This window comes from Arachis ipaensis, chromosome B6 (genome assembly GCF_059453495.1).
Source record: "Arachis ipaensis isolate K30076 ecotype BB chromosome B6, ASM5945349v1, whole genome shotgun sequence".
NCBI classification, from domain to species: domain Eukaryota; kingdom Viridiplantae; phylum Streptophyta; class Magnoliopsida; order Fabales; family Fabaceae; genus Arachis; species Arachis ipaensis.
This window is the reverse complement of record NC_142441.1, coordinates 150,449,553-150,462,448: the sequence shown is the minus strand read 5'-3', so window position 1 is coordinate 150,462,448 and position 12,896 is coordinate 150,449,553. Positions and strand designations below refer to the sequence as shown.

Below are 12,896 nucleotides of genomic sequence, written 5' to 3'. Positions count from 1 at the left end.
TGATACAAAGATATTTATGTGTTAGAGCTAATAATATGATATTTTATATATAAAAATAAGAATAATATTATATGTACATTAAAATCAGTCATTTATATAAATTAAAATACATATTAAAATATAAATACAAATTAAAAATAAATTAAACTAAATATGTATTTATATATAAATACATTGATAACTGATTTTAGTATATAAATAATATTTTTTAAAAAATAATAAAGTGCAACATACATACATGCATACACTCAATGTTTGGATTGTATATTCTGGGTTTCGTCAATAATACTACTGGGATACATACAACCAACAAGGAAAATGATATTTGTATAAAGATTTCATTTGGTCTAAAATATGCAGGCTGTAACAGCCTAGCTTAACTAACTCTTGTATGTGAATATTATTCATTTTTATCACACTGGTTTTTATAATTTTATTTTTGATAGTAGACATAATAGAAAAGTTTCCATATTCATCTATCACAAAAACCAGATATTTATAAAAATATATTTACACACTAAAATTAATTATTGAAATCATTATATATTATAAAAATATACTTATCTGTCACTATGTACTATGTGTTAGTCTTAGCTCTCTCTCTATATACATACACTGTATAGAACTATTAACATCCAAAAAGATATAAAAAAGGAAACAAAGACCAAGACGTTAAAGTTATATCATAATAGATATAAAATATTTGTATAAAAAATATTTTAGCTATAAAAATTTAATAAATTAGCGATAAATTTTACGATTTTTTTTTTTTTTATCATTAATCGTTACTAACTAATAAAAAATTGATGATGCATTAACAACAAAATATTTGAACTTGAGAAAAATAATTGATTAGCAAGAGATTTACAAAGAAACTAATTTCTTACAAATTGAGTATTATAGTTAAAAGAAGGGTGAAATTTTTTTTCGCTAATTCGTCATAAATTAATTAGCAAGTAATTACTTAAGAATTTTACAGAATAAAAATAAAATAGTGAGGAATACGGTTGTTATTATTTCGTCGCAAGTATTTGATATTCAATTAGCGAGAGATTTACTCTTAGATAATTCTTAGCCAAAATTTACCTTCATTTTATTGCCAACAATTCACACACTAATTCGTCGCTTAATAAATTTATTGTGAAAAGATGTATTAGCGAGGAACAATCCTAACTAATTAGTCACAAAAGACTTGAAATGCATTTTGTGATAGACAATCTCCTAGCTAATTTATCACTGAAATATTTTTCGCAGGCAACTAGTTTCTCGTAAATTTGTCGCAACAGATAAATCATTCAGTTAGGGGAGTGTGCCTTACTAATTAGTTGCTAAAGCGAAAATTTGGATATTGAGAACTTAGGACCTCAGTAGCGAGAAATTCGCGACCCCTTAGCAACTTACACACTTTGTTCGTTAAATTCAAGTCACTAATTAGTGAGCAAAATACATTTGTCACTAAGTCGTCACAATTTTAGTTTAGCGAGTGACTTGACAACTGCAATCTTGTCGCAAAACAAAAATTATGCCCTACTTAATTTGTAGCAAATAACTCGCTAGTTTTATTGGAAATCCGTCATATAGATATAATAAATTCAAAGCTAATTCGTGAATTTATTAAATGTAATTAATCGCAACCAAGTTGGGTTGGTCTAGTGGTTAGCTCACTAGTCCGCTTAAACAAGTGTCGGGGGTTCGAATCCCGCCTTGTGCATGCAGCAACCTATTGGCCAGCGGCAAACCCTTAAATGGAGCTCAGTGCCGCGACGGATTAGTCCTTGACCTGCCGGGTTGGGAAATACCGTGGGAAACCAAAAAAAAAATGTAATTAATCGCAATTGAGTCACTAATCAAAAGCTTGTTTAGTGAGGAATTAGCAACCACTTAACCATTGATAGACTTTCCTTACTTGTTTCATGTTGCTACTAATTTGTGAGGAAAAATATTAGTCTTTATTTCGGCAGTATTTTAATTTAGCAACTGAACAAGTTGTTACAAATTCATCGTAAAATTCAAGTTATTTGTTGATAATGATGAATTGCATGTAAAATGTAGCTATCAAATATGTTCTATCGAAAATTCAATCAACACGGTAAAAAAAATAGTTAACTTAAAAGTGACATTTTTTTTTGCTAGAATAATTTTTTTTTTTCAAAAAAATTGGTTTCATGTCCTTTTTTTTTTATGATATAACAGGTGTAATTAACTAGTGAGCAAAAATTACTAAAATATCCTAATATATATAGTAGCTAAAGTGTAGATTGTGTTAGTAACATATTTTTTGGACTCTTGTATAAATAGTCTCATGTTTTCATATTAGTTATCAATAATAATATAATCACTTTTGCTTCCTTTCGTTCAATTTCTAGACTAGGTTTTCTCTCTCCGTAATTCATTTTCATATGGTATCATGGACATTCATAATTCATGGCCGACTCACTTAAAATCTCACACACAAGTGATCCCACTAATAATATTGTACCTACTCTATCTTCAATTTCTTCTCTATTCACTCTTATTTCCAAACCCTTCACCATTTCTCTTTCTCAAAAGATTTCAGAGAATAATTTCTTGATCTGGCGCCATCTTGCAACCTTGATGATTTGCGGCCAAAAATTCTAAGATCATCTTGATTTATCCAAAATTCTTGCAAAATTCAACAGCACCAATGATGAAACAACGCTAAAAGAATCAACAGCGTATAAATCATGGAGAACTGACGACTATAACCTCACTTCTTAACTCTGTTTCCGTGGAAGTCCCCTTTCAGCACCCTATCATTGGGTGTAAGTTTACACACGAAATCTGGGCACGAGTTCAAACATATATATTTTGCATCACAAACCAAAGCAAGAGTTCAACAACTTCAACATCAATTGAAGTCAATCAAGAAAATAGATTTCACCACTGAATATGTCTTACAAATCAAAAAAATTGTTGACTCATTCAATATTGTAAGAAAGCTAATTACAGGTAATGAATACACCAATATCATATTTGACGGCCAGAATGAGAATTATGAATCTTTCATTACTTATGTGATTGCAAAGGATTTTCTTTATAACTTTCCCAATTTAGAAGAATTATTGACAGCTCAGGAGGATATTGTTGAGAAATTCAAAAAGACTGATTTTTTACCAATACAAGTCTATGTCTCTCAAATCACTACCTCTAAAGTACACAACTCAGAATTTTTCCCTCAACTCTATGGATGTGACTCTTTTAACAACTACAAATTGCGGAATAAATTCAGGCTGCATTTTCAACCACCGTGAGTTTGCATATTGTGCTAGTATCACTTTTCTTGGACTATTGTATAAATAGTCTTCTATTTTCATATTGATTATCGATAATAATAGAATCACTTTTGCTTCCTTTTGCTCAATTTTCAGGCTAGGTTTTTGTAATGTCCTAACTTTTTTTTTGAAACATTTTACATCTAATTCTTTTTACTACTACCCAACCCGCCAATTTTATCAAAATGCTTACACTACCCTTATTTTCTTTTCCCAATCCTAACCCTAATTTCAAAATAAACTCAAACACTCTCATCTCACACGCTACACATACAGAAAAAATAGAGAGGGTGAGGATCAGGAAGAAGAAGAGAGGGGAGGAAGGGACGACGTTGGCGGGGCTGGCAGCTGCCATTACTGTTGTTGTCGCGAATCAGGAAAAGAGAGGGAGAGAGAGAAGGAGTTCAAAACAGGGAATGGGGGAAGGAGAAAGGAAGAAGCGCGAAAGAGGAGGTGATGTCCCGCCGTCCTTGCCGTCGCCCTTGGAGACCATCCTTGCCGCAGCTGGAGCTTCCATTGTCATCGTCGAGGACTCCATCGCCACCACAAGAAGCCACCGCATGTGAAAGAGAAAGACACGACACACAGAACAGAGGAAGGGGACGACATCTCGTCACTGCCGTGCCATGTCGTTGCCGCTTGACCGGGAGCTTCGTCGTCGCCATCACGATTGCGGGTATGGGGCTTCGAAGAGAGAGAGAGGAGGTCGTAGAGGAGAGAGAAACGCAATGGCCAGAGAGAGGAGAGTCTCGCGAGCAGGGGGAGTTGGTACACCTCCGCCGTTGTTGCAAGCTGTGCCACCGCGCATCCAGTCACCGGAAATCGCACTGACGTCACCGGAAGCTGCCGCCGGAAATTTTGCAAGTTTTCCCTAGCTCAACTTTGCTTCTTCCGGTTCTGTCCTTGCCGGTGGGGGTCACCGGAGCTACTGATACTCCATCCTCTTATTTCTTTTGGTAAGACTAATCTTGTTCTGATCTGCCTTGTCTTGCCATAAAGCTCTACTATTGACTCTATCCTATCCTGCTTGATGTCCTTTTCTGTCTTTGCTTAGTTTTAAACCACCGTAGGCTATTGGATTCGTTGTCATTGTTACTGTAGTTGTTCCATGTTGTTGATACTAGGGCTGTTGTTGATGTTACTGTAGTGAGGATTGAAGTTGTTACTCCTATCCCGGTCCAAATTTCGTGTTCTTTTATTCCATTCTACTTCAACCTTCCCACCTTTTATTTTGGCACTCTAGTTTCGTCTCTTCTGTCCCTTGGGACCAATTTGTGAGTAGGCTTTACATTTATAATTATAATCATTTAGCTTTATGTCTATAATTATTTTGATATACGGTGCTTTGAACTTAGTTATACTTACAAAGATTACTATCAAAGGATTTTAAACTGGTTTTAATAATCGATTTTTTAGAACTAAATAATTATCTTTGTTAAGCTCATTTTAATATGCACATGAGACTATATATTTTTACGAGACTATATGTATGTTCGAAGAAGTTTTATATTATTTTAAAGCATTTGATTTTACTTGAATATGTATTTTTGAAATAATGAAGTATTTATTGGTACTTGCTTATTTTGAAATTGTGAAATATATTTAAAATGCCTTAAGATTGAAAAAATATGATTGACTATGATTTGGATGAGAAAATATTATTTTATTTGATTTGATACCTCATATTTGAAAGACCGAAGAATTTGTTATATTCGAAACTTAACTATATGTTTTGAATTGGTTTGGGTGGGTCATATTAGAAAACCGTAGTTAACGGCGGTTATGACGTTAACCTAGATGCATCTGACTCAAACCTCAGCTTGCAAAGGTGTTGCTAGCTTAATGTGTAGGCCACACGTTAGATTTGTTATCCCGTACGGGCACACGAGAGGAAAGGGTTACCCTTAGAGGTGGAGCCGCCTAAGTATGGATTATTTGATTTGCTTTCTGTATGATAACTCCCTTATTGATTCACTCATTTATATAAATTACTATTTTCTAACTAAAATTATTTTTATAATAATATTTATATGGTCTCATGTATGTGAATTATAGATGTACTGTCTAGTCACTGGGTTACAAAACTCACCCCGTTTTTTCTAAAAATAAATTTTCGGGAATAAATATTTGATTATGTAAGCCTTTCTATATCCAAGATTAATGATCTGCAAGGAGTATCTATTCTTTATTGAGTTCGTAAAAGTCATATGCTCCATATGTCACAGGCATGATTCATCTATATTTTATTTTTAGTTAAGTACTGAAATCGTCCCTAAGGTCTGGGGTGAAAATCAAAATCGTCCCCGACCTTTTTTTGTTATTAAAATCATCCTCAACGTTACAAAACGTTATAAAATCATCCTTTTCTATTTTTTTGGACCAAATTACCCTTAATTATTAATATAAATAATATTAAAAAAATAAAACCCCACCCCCACCCACACCCAGATCTCTTCGTCTCTCCCTCCACCCCAAACCCCCTCCCTCACTCCCTCACCCCCTCACCCCAAACCTCCCTCACTCCCTCACTCTCCTCATCAGATCCCACTCCCTCACTCCCTCACCCCCTCACCTCACTGCCGCCGCCCCTGCGTCCAACCCGCCGCCGCCACCCTTCGTTCTTCCTATTTTTGTTTTTTCCTTTTTTAATTTTTGAAGAACATATACATGATTGATGATTATTGAACTTCTGCTTCTTCCTCTGCTCTGCTTGAACTTCTGCTTCTGAAATTGTAACTTGATGATTATTGAATTTTTGGATTTGAAAACTAAAATTGTAGTTGATGATTATTGAATTATTATTTATTGAAATTGATGTGATTATTGAAATTGTTATGCTTCTTCTGCTTTTGATTTGCTGTTAATTTGTTTTGTGGGGTGATTGGGTGGATGCTGTTAATTTGTTTTGTGGGATGATTGGGTGGATGGGGTGATGGGTGAGGGATGAGGGGTGGGGGTGAGGGGGTGGGCTGAAGGGGTTACAGGAGGGTGGGGGAGGGGCGAAGGGTGAGGGTTGAAGGGTGGGAGGTGAGGGAGTGGGCTGAGGGGGTTACGGGAGGGTGAGGGAGGGGGGAGGCGGGAGGGAGGGGGGAGGGCGGAGGGAGGAGAGTTGAGGGGTGTGGGGGGTTGTTTTAATTTTTTAATATTATTTTTAATTATTTTTATTAATAATGAAGGGTAATATGATAAAAAAAATAAAATTGAAGTGGAAAATGACGATTTTATAACGTTTTGTAACGTTGAGAATGATTTTAATAACAAAAAAAGGTCGGGGACGATTTTGATTTTCACCCCAGACTTTAGGGACGATTTCAGTACTTAACCCTTTTATTTTTGCTAAAAATATGTAATTATTCATTTTTAAAATTATAAATTTATCAAAAATATTTGTAATTTTTTTATTTATCTTATATTCGAATCTATTAAATTTGATGGGGAACTATTTTCTTAAAAATCAGTCATAGCTCATTTTAAGCCAGTGACAGTTTTCTCTCTCCGTGTTTTATTTTATAAAAGATAAAAAAATTAAACTGATAAACCCGATTTAGTTATTGGATTAGCCTTAAACAATCAGGGTTATAAATAAGAATACGTTTAGGAATATGTATAAAATGACGACATTCATATTTATAATCAAATTATATAAAAAATATTATTAAACTAGATTTATACATACAATTATCTATGTCAGTATTTATATTTATATTTTTAAAAAATTATTATATCGTTGTATATGTTAAAATATTTTTATTAAAAAAACTAAATTTTTTTTGTTGTGTGACAAAAATATTTTTATATATTAAAAAAATTAAAATTAAATATCTTAATCTAAAAATCTCAAAAAAAATAAAACAGAAAATAAATTTATTATTCTTGTTCATCTTCAACTTTTTTGTCCTTGTTGTCTTTTAGATTTGTGATGTTTTGTAACCCGACAAAATAAGGATAATCCGCCGTAAATCGGAGTTCCATTAAGGATTTGTCGTTGTCCAATAAGTTGTTGCAAGCACAATGTGAAATTTGAACGAACCCTCAATACTTTGGTTAAACAGATTAGCGAACTAACCACTAGACTAGTTAACTTAATTACTTCTCTCATTGTATTCTTTGATTGCTCGCTATTGTTTTGTTGTCTGCTGTTTGAAATAAAATAACAAGTAGAAAGCAAATTTTCAAACTTTCTAGGCCGACAATCTTTTTTATGTTTTTGGTAGAATTCGCTCATATTGAATTAATGAAGCTTGTACATCTTTGTGTGTAGGGAATATGTTTTAAGGTACCTACGAGTCAGTCTTTGTTAAAAATAATAGATTAAGTTAAAATTTTGAGTCTATTAAACAAAAAAAAAGTTCACTAAATTCGCATGGTTGAATCTGCGAATTTTGATAGAGCAGTGCAGGATTGGGCTAACAACTATTGTTTAAAAAATTATATTTAAAATTTTGTAAAATTTTGAATGTGCAATGCAATCACACAATTAACAAGAAAAAAATTACAAAACTCTAATAAAATCTTAGCACATAGAGTTCTGTCTTTCCACCTCTAAGAACTTATATATAAGAACTTTGGTAATGGTATGTAAATTCCTCATACGCATAACGTTATTGACTTTATGGTTTATAAGCAGCCCAGAGTTTCAACAATAATTCACAACTACAAATTCTTAAAAGATACAAGACGTACATCACTGGCACTACTTAGCAAAACATTCATATTGATGATGCATTTTTCTATGTGAGAATGAGTTCAATCCATTCACTCAGTATAAAACTCCAAATTAAATCTTAAAACAGGTTTTGGTAATTTAAGTTTGAATGTTTATTGTGGATTATAAATTGGGTTGTAATTTGACTTTTTTTATTTGTTTTTTATATTATGTTATATTTTATTAAAAAACTTTAATTATGTGATTTTTTGTTAATTTAACTATTAAAAAAAAGAGATTAGCTAGACCTACCTAGTAAAGTAGTACGAATTAGAAATTTTGGTCTATCTAACCATAATTATTATTTTTTTTAAAACAAAGAGTTCAATACAATAAAGTGGAGTAGTCAAAACATAACAATAAAAAGAAAAAATCTTCTGTCATCTCTGGCATAGCCATCAATAACTAAAGGAGTCCATACTTCTCCACTCGTTGTGGCTCAACACTGTCATATTGATAATATCTTCAACTCCTATGCTTTTATTCTGAAATATCCTTCTATTCCTTTTCAGTCAGATGTTCCAAACGATTGCAAAGAAGCATCTCAATCGTTGCTCTCTATTCTCCCTTCTCCTCAGCTTCTCTGTCCACAATAGAAAATGTTCTTTCATCGAACCTGGAATAGACCATTATCGGCCAAACATCGATATCCAAACATTCCACACCTGCCAAGCAAAATCACAGCCTAGAAACAAGTGGTGCACATGTTCCACATTTTTATTACATAAAACACAGACGTTATCTTTCTGGTTAATGATCCCAAAACGACTTAGCCATTCTTTTGTATTCACTCTACCTATCAGGACAAACCAAGCAAACAGTTCCACTCTTGGTGGAACTAACCCTTTCCAGATGGTCTTAGTAAAGTTGTAGCTTGTAACCTCCTCTGGGAGTATCGCCTCCTGCAAAACCTGTACAAATGAGTTAGTTGAAAAAACTCCTTGTCTATCAAATTTTCACACCACCCTATCCTCTCTGTTATTTACTAGTTTCACAGGTCTCAACGCCTCATGTAATTGACCCAGGAGTTCCAAATCCCATTGAAAGAGCTCTCTCCTCCATTGGAAGTTCCAAATCCACTCTAACCCATCCTAGAACCCACAATCCCCTATAACACATCCACATTGGTTTGAAATAGAGAAAAGTCCGAGAAACCGATCTTTCAGAGACCCACAAAGCAACTATATATCCTCTCAAAACCAAGTACGCTGTCCATCACCAATCTCCATAGACAATCCTGTAACCATCTTATCCCTTATATAGTTATTCGTTATTTGTAACTGACATATATCCTTTCATGGTCTTTCTTTAGTAGGTAGCACTTAAGTTGACAGTAGCTCATTAGGATTCAGATTATAACAGGAACAAACCAACTTCTTCCACAACGGGCAATCTTCCTTTGCAAACTGCCACCACCACTTAAACAACATAACTGTGTTACGAACCATAGCCTCTCCAACTCCCAACCCGCCTAATCTTTTAGGGGCCTGCACCACTTTCCATCTTACTAAAGCCATCCCATTGCTACCATTCTCCTTACTCCACAGGAACCTTCTTTGCAATGAAATTAATTTATCAGCAACAGCTCTTGGCATCTTAAACAAATTTAAATAATACACTGGTAAACTATTTAAAACATATTTAATCAGCACCAACTTTTCAGCTTTATTTAGTACTTTAGCTTTCCACAGACCGAGCTTCTCCTCAACTTTGTCTATTATAGGCTTCCAGGTCTTTACCAACCTCAGATTTGCACCTAAGGGGATACCCAGGTATCTAACTGGAAGGGAATCACCCTTACAACCCAACAACTGGCACATACTCTGGATCTACTGTTCATCACAATTTATCGGAATCAAGCTCGACTTGTCAAAATTAATACTGAGCCCAGACATCAACTCAAAGCATCTCAGTAGCCGCTTGTAATTCTTAATGGTTTCCTCCTTTGGTGGGTAGAACAGAATTGTGTCATCGGCAAAATGAAGATGTGACAACGCTATGCTATCTCTCCTAATCAACAATGGTGATATATGTCCGTTCCTAACTGCCTCTCCAACCATTCGATATAGTACATCCACAACCAGTACAAACAAGAAAGGAGAAAGCGGGTCACCTTGTCTCAAGCCTCTTTCCATCTTGAACGGCTTGGATGGCGACCCATTTATCAGAACTGACATAGATAATGTGGTCACACACTCCATAACCTACGATCTCCATCTATGCCCAAACTCCATCTTCCGCAACACAATGTCCACAAAGCTCCACTTGACTCTATCATATGCTTTTTGAAAATCTAGCTTGATTATTGCTACTTCCTTTTTTCTCAGTTTAAGCCATTTTATAGTTTCACATGCAATAAGTGCCCCATCATGTATTTTTCTTCCCTTTAAAAATGCACTCTGAGTTTTCCCTACTAATGCTGGCATCACGGATCTCATTCTTCTAACCAATACCTTGGAGTTAACCTTGTATACATGACGAATGGATTTTTGATGGTATAGAATTTCACAAATGAATTCTCGTTGCAAGTATAGTTTCTAAACCAATCACTAATCCTTTCATACAAAAAGTTGTTTGTCACTAGTACAAACCCCTAAAATTTATAAACCGAAGTATTGGATCTCGGGTCGTTCTCCCTAGGAATTACAATAAAGTGTCTTGTTATTGGTTATGAGTTATTTTGGGGTTTTGGATAAGAAGCATGAAAAGTAAATGGCAATGAAAATAAACTAACAACTATAAAAGGCTCTTGGCAAGGTGTGAGAACTAGAAGTTCTATCCTAGTTATCCTTCTCAATTGTGATGAGAATTATTCATTGCTACCACTTAGTTAACCTTACTAATTAAAGGAAAGTCAAGTGGATGAATTGACTTGAGCCACAAGTTCTAGCCAACTCCCAAGGAAAGACTAGCTTTAGTGCACTTCAAACCAATTAGCAATCTCTCCAATTATCAATCAACAAAGGAATTAGATAACTCAAGTGTCACTAATTACTCTACCTAGGCCAAGAGGAACAAAATCTACACTAAAACTAAAAGAGACATTTCAACAAACACATAAAGTGCAAGAGGAGTAAACATTATTAAATGCAAGAATTAAAGGAATCTACAACTACAAAAATAAGAGATCAACAATAGAAAAGCAAAGAAGACACATTTATTATGAATTACCTCTTATTGAATTGGAAGAATGTAGAAGGAACAATACTAGATCTACAACAAAGTATAAGAACAACATAAAGGAAATTACAACAAAGGAATAGAAGAAGATTGAATGTAGCAACAAAGAATTGAGAGATAGAAGTGGAAGAAAGCAAAGATTAAAACCTAGATCTAAAAACTAAACTTAATTCTAATCCTAATTCTAGAGAGAAGAGAGAGCTTCTCTCTCTAGAAACTAACTCTCACTACTAAACTAAGCTAAAACTAAACTAATGGTAACTAACTTCTAAAGTATGAAAAGTATGTTGATTCCCCTTCAATCCTTGGCTTAAATAGCATCAGAAATGAGTTGGATTGGGCCCACAAGGCTTCTAAAATCGCTGGCCACGTTTGCATTAAGTGGGTCATGTGCCACCATCGGCGCGTCCGCGTACCGTGCGCGTGTGCGCCCCTATGCGCAATGCAACTATGACAAATCTTATATCGTTTTGAAGCCCCGGATGTTAGCTTTCCAACCCAACTGGAACCGCATCAATTGGACCTCTGTAGCTCAAGTTATGGTCGTTTAAGTGCAAAGAGGTCGGCTTGACAGCTTTCCGGTTCTTTCATTTCTTCATGAGTTCTCCAACTTTTCATGCTTTCTTTCTTCATTCCCTTGATCCAATCTTTGCCTCCTAAACCTTAAATCACTTAACAAACATATCAAGGCATCTAATAGAATCAATGTGAATTAAATTTAACTATTTTAAGTCCTAAAAAACATGTTTTCACTCTTAAGCACAATTAAGAGAGAAGTTATAAAACCATGCTATTTCATTGAATAAATGTGGGTAAAAGTTGATAAAATCCCCAAAAATCAATACAAGATAAACCCTACAAATGGGGTTTGTCAATACACACCCAACCATGCTGATAGGTCGCAAATCTTTAATCTCCCTTGCCCCAATGAACTTAAGTGCCAACGCCACCCAAGTGATGTTGGAGTCCGCCGGCAACCTTGATGTCTGAAAGAACCCTATCACTGCTGCCGCGAATTCAGACCCAATCTCCTCCCAACACCTCTTAATAAAATTTGTGTTGTACCCGTCACAACTTGGTGCCTTAGAAGATTCACAATCCCACTCAGCCTCTCTGATCTCCTCAACCGGCGGCAACGCCTCTAGACTTACAGAATCTTCCTGCTCTATCCTACCCACCAGACCGTCCCTGAAACCTACCATAGAAGAATTATCCTGGTGATATAACTCTTTGTAGAATTCTCTAATAGCAATTTTTATTCTAGCTTGATTCCTGACCAGTCTATCGTTGGTTAACAGTGTATCAATCCTATTATTCCTCCTTCTTGTTAAAGCTATGTTGTGAAAGTATCTTGTATTTTTGTCCATCTCTTTTGCTTGCTGAGACCGAGACATTTGTTTTTAATGAACTTCTTTTCTGACATACCACCGCTCACAGTAAGTAACTAGCGCCTTTCTTCTAGCCTCCATCGTTCCATCATACACCCCATTGCTTACCATATCATCAATCTTCTTAATTTCTTTCTCAAACTCCGTAATCTTCTTGTCCATATCTCCAAAATTAGCCTTATGCCATCTTCCTAACGAAATTGTTAAAGCCTTCAATTTGTCTGTGAACTGGATCTCCCCCAAACCTCTCCACTCCTCAACCATTCTGAGAAAGTCTTCATGTGTAAACCAAGAATCTAGACTTTGGAACGGCGTTGAACCTTCCCTCTG

General features: G+C 34.9%; 1 pseudogene; it reads left to right on the top strand.

Annotated features, from left to right (window-relative positions):
- The first annotated feature begins 3,204 nt into the window (after positions 1–3,204).
- Positions 3,205–4,168, top strand: LOC148563130 (uncharacterized; annotated as a pseudogene).
- The last annotated feature ends 8,728 nt before the right edge of the window (positions 4,169–12,896 follow it).